At 40.9% G+C, this 5,793-nt stretch overlaps 2 long non-coding RNA genes across 2 annotated transcripts; one reads left to right on the top strand and one right to left on the bottom strand.

Moving 5' to 3' along the window:
* Nucleotides 1–1,546: 1,546 nt before the first annotated feature.
* LOC112548668 lies at nt 1,547–5,356 on the bottom strand. The gene is made up of 3 exons (XR_003092310.1): nt 5,100–5,356; nt 2,403–2,451; nt 1,547–1,651 (listed from the first exon to the last, which is right to left on the bottom strand). It is a non-coding gene; the product is annotated as an uncharacterized LOC112548668 (long non-coding RNA).
* Nucleotides 4,410–5,132, top strand: LOC112548669. Its single transcript, XR_003092311.1, has 2 exons — nt 4,410–4,677; nt 4,894–5,132. It is a non-coding gene; the product is annotated as an uncharacterized LOC112548669 (long non-coding RNA).
* Nucleotides 5,357–5,793: the final 437 nt, after the last annotated feature.

The following is a 5,793-nucleotide window of genomic DNA, read 5'->3' as shown; positions in this document are numbered from 1 at the left end:
GTACCTAGCACCTGCCCATTAAAAGAATTAAAGATAATATAGAATAATCATTGAAAACCTTAACACAATGAATGCAGATGTTAAAATACTGAGCACATTAATATATTTTGCTTGAATTTGGCATACATTCTTTTATTCATTAACTTGACCCTAAATTTTAGTCTATATGATAAAGAAGATTTAAAGCAGCTAGGGCTTCCCCCCCCTTCTACTAAAGCTTTCCCATTAATAAAAAAGGAAACAAAGAAAATGAAGAAAGTGAGTAGTAAAACTTTTACAACATAATAAAATATATCAGAATCCCACGGCAGCAGGACTGAAATTGTCTAAAGATGCTGAATTATGGTAGGTTGTCATATAAAGTTCAATCCAGAGTATTAGCAATCATATGCTCTAGCAACATGTATATAATTGGAGATCTTCATAATAACCCCCAGTTTTAAAGGCTCATAAAATCCACTTTACTCATAATTTGGAGGAGGAAAGGAGAAATTATTAAATTAAAGTAACACCGTCCTCTCAGTATGAAAGACTTTGTAACAATACCAAATGTATTATCTTCAATGAGATCTTTCTAAAGGCCCTATTTTTCTTTCAGAATATTTAGAGAATAGTTCAAACATATCTTTTTGTGTATATATTTATCCACTCTCATACACACAAGAGAAAATGAGTATCACAGAGAAAAGAAAAACTCACTGAAAGTAAACACCATATTTTAAATTACTTTTGGATTCAGGTATTGGAGCACTTTAAGATAAATACTCTGGTAAGGCATTGTAATCAACAGTGAAACAAGCTCTATTGTTAATATAAAATGTGGTGTTTTTAGGAAGTGCATATAAATTGCACTTTTCCATGCTCCAATGTAAGTTAAAGATGCTGTTTCATTGAAAGTGTTAAAAAACCCATTTAAAACAAACAAACATTAGCTGCACTTGGTTCTCCTCTTACTTTCACAGATCTCTTTGAATTTTTCAGTTTCACTCTTGGCATTTTTAAAGAAACCCTTTCAATTTGTCAGCGATAGCTAGTGAATGAGCTTTACAAATTTCCCAATTAAACTGTCCATTTTCTGAAGTTTGAAACAAGGGCTAAGGAACAGAATGGTGACATTCTATGCAGAATAGTAAAATATACCCTGCTACATAACATAACTTTAGATTTTCCTTGAATAAAGCCTCTGGGGAATGAAAACTTTTTCACTTTTTAAATAACCCTATTTCAAGCTATTTTTTGTAATCATGCTAACAACCTATTCTTAAAACCAGTTAAAACAAAACAAGGATCAGTAAAGCCAAGTGTTTCCTACCTGGCACAGGTAAAGACCAGCTCTCATATGCCACCTTGGTATTGTCTAGACTACTAATCAGGCTCATATTCATGAGACACTAATGAACAAGAACAAATCTGTTGTGCCTTCCCTTCTTTTCTTAGCAAACCCTTCAGCACTGCGTTTCAATCCAGTAAGCTAAATGAGGAACCCACAGGCCAAACTAATTCAAATATAATGCTAGAGAGAAACATATTTTAAAAAAAGACTTACTGCTTGTCATGTGACTCGGTGAGGTATGCTGCCCATTGGGTGTGCTTGAAGTGAGGTCAATAGCCATGTGGGAGTGCTCTCTTTCAGGGGAAAGCTCATTGTCACCTGCTTTCATTAAACAAATCACTTGTAAGTTTCTGTCCAATACCTCAATAAAACTACCAAATTATAAAGGATTCAGCTTTTATTACTTCCCTCACCCTTGCTTTTCTTCCAATTTTAAGTCTCCCACAGCCAATTAAAATACGATTCCTTGGGGGCTGCAGACTAGTATTTGATTCTTTAAAAAAAGAAAAAAAATCAAAGAGTTCCCACCGATCTGCTGTTATTGATCCCAAAAGCAGTTTTAAAAATACTGTTGTCTTGAATGAACAAAAATGAAAACTATTCTTTTGCCCATTTCCAAACACCAGACTACTAAGTGTGAATCAGGGCTGATCAGGAAAGGAATAAAGTGTCATACTGAGGTAAAGACCTTCCACTTAAATTTGGATTCACAGCTTTCAGTTAGCTGGGAGTTGAACAACATTCCCTGACAAGGAAATGGGGAAATGAAATGTATAGCTAAAAATTTATGGCAATATAAATACTGACATTTTGTTTCTAATCTATGTTGTCATAAAGTAAACTCTTAAGTCTTATAGAAGATTCATTCACCCTTAGGAACCATTTAAGTACATAACAGTCTTGTAAAGAACTACCCAAACTTTATTATTTAGCATTACTACTCCAAGCAATTTCTTATAATAATAGTGACAGTACAAAATGACAGACTTTCATGCTTCCATGACACTTTATGTAGAGATATTGGAAGAAGGAAGTCAAATCAACAAAATTAAATAAAATTACTACTTACATGTTATATATCCATCAGTAGCCTCTGCTTCCATAGTCAAAGTGCAGTGCTGCAAAGCAAAAAGGTACGCACAGTCAAAGATGCCTGTTGGTATCAGCCATTAAATGATTAAACTTACTAAAAGCCCTCAGTAGTTGCCCATTTTGCTGTTGGTGCTGATGCAACCATTACCTAGAGATACATACAAGTACACTGCATGTGCTCATCAAATCACTGAACCCCTTCTGCAAATGATCTGATGCTGCTGCAGATGGGGCAGAAGCACTAACTTGGCTTATGGATGAACTGTACTGAGATACTATTTGTTCTCCGTTAATTGTAGTTTTACCTGCTTTAAGAATCAATTGGGAGGGCAAAGTGTTTGGGATTTTAGTGCCTTATCAATTATCAGGTCTCATAGCCACAACAGTCTTGGAAGGTATTGATATTATAGTGATATCTCTATTCACACTTATTCCATTGTCAGTTCACTGTGTTCAGAATAAAACAAAAACCTTCCATTTCCGTGTTCCTTTTAGAATCATTACAACCCTTTGTCTTCAGCTGCCATCTCTCTCTTACACATGCACACACCTGTTTGTTGTAACCCCAGTCATCTGCCACACTGTGGGTCTGAATGTCACATTTAATATTTCTAGATCATGCATTTTGTGGTGTGAGGCAATCTCAAAGTTTCTGGAAGCACTCTGCTGACAGAGTAAGCTATTACTTTCCAGAAACCCAAGTAACTGTATAGGATGACACCCCCTAGCTATCACTTGATAAAAAAAAAGATCAATAATCATAACTATATTCTTTTAAGTAGAAAAGTTAAGAAACTGACATGACCCGAAGAGAATGTTATATCCCCTCTCCCTCTACAGCCCCTTTTTTGCCTTTAGTTTCAAAACTCTCACTGCACCAGGCAGCTAAATTATTCACAATGAGCCATTTCTGTATTGATCGCCAAGTATATTTAGCCCTGGCTCCTGGAATTTCTCCATTACTTACTGGAAAACAGGCAGCTTCACTTCTTGTCTCCAAAACCACTTCCCTCCCTCTTGTACCACCCCCACCCCCAAAAAACATAAATAAATATTTTTCTCTGTGTTCCTTTTTTGTATAAGAGAGATCAAATTTCCAAGACAGTCAGTACATAACACGTACATTTCAACATACACAGTTACTATCAAACTCTCTCAATTACTGATTTTTACAAAGCTTTTTGTTTTGTTTTGTTTTGTTTTTAAACATGCTCTCTCAAAGTTTCTAAATGGACAACAGCCTTTTCAAAATTACCTTATCTTTCCCTTAGTACAGGTAGACAGACTCATTGAGGAAAAGAAAGAAATGTCAGGAGCAACAGGGAAAGATCATCCCAGCCAATGAACTGGAAGGAAAGCAAGGGGAGGAAGTAAGCAAAAAATGAAACATACATAACAAAAGGAAAAATTTCTTTGATTGTTGGGAAAAAGAAGTTTGATCACCATTTCTAGGTTTTGATGGCAGACCCCAGCTGCTAATCCTTGCTTCCCAGAGGAATGGAGAGCTAGTTATGTTCGTGCTGAAGGTACAGCAAGATGGGGAAAGTTTGATCAAAAAGGAGAGAAGAAAAAAATCCACCCCCAGAGACGTCCCCTCCCCCGAAACTTACAGGTAGGACATTCAGAGCAAAGGATCGGTAGGGAAACTAAAGAGAAATAAGCCAGGAGAAGCCTTTCCCCCTCTCTGGGATGATCTTGTTAGGAAACTCACTCAGGAATGGCAAATACTTTCAAGGAAGATGAAGAACAAAAAGAGAAAGAGAGAGAGAGAGAGAGAGGGAGGGAGGGAGAGAGGTCAGCCAGTGCTACAGCAATGCGATTAACCAGGAGAGAGAAAAACTTGATCCACCGGTTCCTTAAGAATCGACAAGAAAACTGGAGGGAAGGGGGGGGGAGGGGGGGGGATTTGGCATTTGGGGAGGGGGGGGAGGAACAAGACGGGAGATAAAATAAAAATAAAGGACAACACACAGAGACACAGAGAGCAAGAAACCTAGGCCAACTTCACAGGATTGTTTTTGGCCCTTGGCAAAAGAGAGAGATCTCAATTTCATCTCCGTCTCTCCCCTTCCAGAGCAGAACCTGTCAAAGTAATTTAAGTCCTGCCTTTTTTTTTTTTTTTTTAAATACCGTGAGTGTCATGCCAGTAATTAAAAAAAATAAAGGACCTGGATCTCTCTTCTGGGGAGTTGCAGCTAGAAGAGGAGGCTCCTGCAAATTGCAATTCCAACCCCTGTCAGCAGTTTCTAGAGGTGAGGACTGATTAATCGATTAACATCCCAGAAACCAGATCTTAAAAAGAGAAAGGGGGTAGGGGGTGGGAGGGGGCACCCAGACATTTCCAGACCCCAATACCCTTCAGAGCCAGTCGCTCCTTCTTTGCCCAAATGAGCAGGCTTCTCCCCTGCCTCCAAAGGCGCCTCTGTGCACAGACGCATCTATTTATTATTGTTATTATGGCTTAACAGCAACAAGTCATTCCGGAGATGCTACATAATTGCACTTTCCTGGGCGACCCCTCGGCTTTGCCAAGCAGCTCCATGCCCACGCCGAGACAGCCGGCTTAGGAAGCACAGCACGAAGCAGACAAGAGCTGATCTCCCCCTTGCAAGGAAAAAAAAAAATCAAGAAAGAAAGAAAAGAAGAAGAAAAAAAGAGCCAAGCGAAGATTTACCTCAGCAGTGCATGCAGTGAATCACTTCCATCACCCTTTTGTTTGTGTTTTTATTGGGGTCGCCTCTGCCTCTCTCTCTCTCTTGCCCAAGGACTGTGTGTTTGTGCACTGCAGTTGGTTATGGAAACTAAGGCAGTGGATCTGTAGCTAAGGGTAATCCTGTTTTTACTTCCTCCATCTTCAGAGAGCAGGGTTAGCCTGGGACAGCTGGTCAAACCCCGAGAAACCGATCCGGCGGGCGGGCGGGCGCGCACACATCACACATCTCGCCCAGGCAGCCGCGCTCCCAGACACCCCGAGCCGGGAGAGGCGGCGCGGGGAGGGCGTGCGCGCCTGTGTGCGTGTGTGTGTGTGTGTGCGCGTGTGTGCGCTGGCAGCGCCGCTCCGCGCGCTCGGCAATCGATTACAGGACAAGTGCTGCTTCTGCCGCTCCCCGCCGCGCGCACACACACACATACACACACACACACGCGGGCACACGCACACGCGCGCTCCCTCTCCCCGCACAGGCTCTCAAGGTTGAGGTGCGGCGGAGCGCGCGGATGACGGCCGCCCGCTCCCGAGAGCCATTACAGCCTCCCGGCCCGAGGAAGAAGCGGGGCTGCGTTTCTTTCTTTGCTGCCTGAATGAACTTAACCCCCCCGCCCCTGGCTCTCGGAGTCATGATTCAGCACTTCTATTTTTAAACTTTCCT

The sequence above is a fragment of the Alligator sinensis genome, unplaced genomic scaffold, assembly GCF_000455745.1.
Source record: "Alligator sinensis unplaced genomic scaffold, ASM45574v1 scaffold931_1, whole genome shotgun sequence".
Taxonomy (NCBI): domain Eukaryota; kingdom Metazoa; phylum Chordata; order Crocodylia; family Alligatoridae; genus Alligator; species Alligator sinensis.
Note: the sequence above shows the minus strand (reverse complement) of the source record. Positions and strands in the feature narration are given on the sequence as shown.